Consider the following 1310-nt stretch of genomic DNA (forward strand, 5'->3'; position numbering starts at 1 on the left):
TAATAATAATAATACCTCTCTATAGTCCTCTAGACTAATTATAATACTATAAGAGATATAATAGGAATAACACCCTTTAGAATACTTATAGGATAGGAGGCTATTCTAYTAGTAGAATTAGAAGTTCTAATATAGTAGATACTACCCTAGAATAAGATTTAAGATACTAGAGATCTAGTTATAATAAGAGTAAGGTAGATTAAATAGAGAGATAAGAATACTACTAAAGTTATTATAAAAGTCTAGTAAAAGAGAGAAGAAGGAGGTAAAGTATTTAATAACTAGAATTATCTTTAAAGAAAAGTATTATAAGAAGATAACTTTATTCTACTTTATAATAATAAGCTAGAAACTTTATATTCTAATAAGATAATATTTAGATAGTTAAGACTATATTATATTTATTAGGTTTTTATAAATAGTTTATACTTACTAAAAGAACTTAATAGTACTATATTCTAGATAATAGTTTATAGTAATTAGTTAAAGTAGTTCTTTACCTTAAATTAACCTAGTAAGATAATCTTAAGAATAACTAAAGTTTTAGATAAGATAGATTCTACCTTTATATCTCTATATATAGATATAACTTAAAGAGATTTAACTTAGCTAATAATCTATAATAAAGATCTTATTCCTAATAATTTACTATTTATAGTAATCATCCCTCTACTATAATTAAACTAACTTTACTAGCTATTTTATATTTCTTTACTATAATCTATAAGTATGGAATGCTTTATTTAAGATATCTAAAATTAGAGAATAAGATTTTACTATTTCTTTATTAGTCTTTAATCTTTCTATTAGTTTATTAATTAACTTAAGTAGCTTATATAATCTTACTTTTCTTTTATTCTTTCTTATCTTTTACTTTCTATTTCTTTTATCTTTCTCTTATATTAAGTTTAATTAATTTGTAATTAATGCTCATGATAATAAGGGTATTAACTATAAATTAGGGGGGGGAGAGGTATTTTAAACTTATATTTCTATCTTCCCTAACCCAGATCTAACTAATTAATATCTAGCTAATTATATTATTTTTATAGTCTAAAGGATTATATAATTCTCTATTATTTATCTATAAGTAATATAATAAAATAACTATTACCTTATAAATTTCTTATTTTCTAGTTTTATCTAAAGTCCTTAATTTTATTATTTATCTTTCTTAAAATTATCTTATTCTTAATAAAGTTATTTAGCTACTATCTACTATAGATAAAACCTTAAAGAATCCCTATAAGCAGGGAGCGGCTCTAGCTATAAAAAAAGTAAAAAAAAATAAGCAGAATTTAGGTAATATT

Source organism: Aspergillus viridinutans (genome assembly GCF_018404265.1).
Source record: "Aspergillus viridinutans IFM 47045 DNA, scaffold_5, whole genome shotgun sequence".
In the NCBI taxonomy this organism is placed as follows: Eukaryota; Fungi; Ascomycota; class Eurotiomycetes; order Eurotiales; family Aspergillaceae; genus Aspergillus; species Aspergillus viridinutans.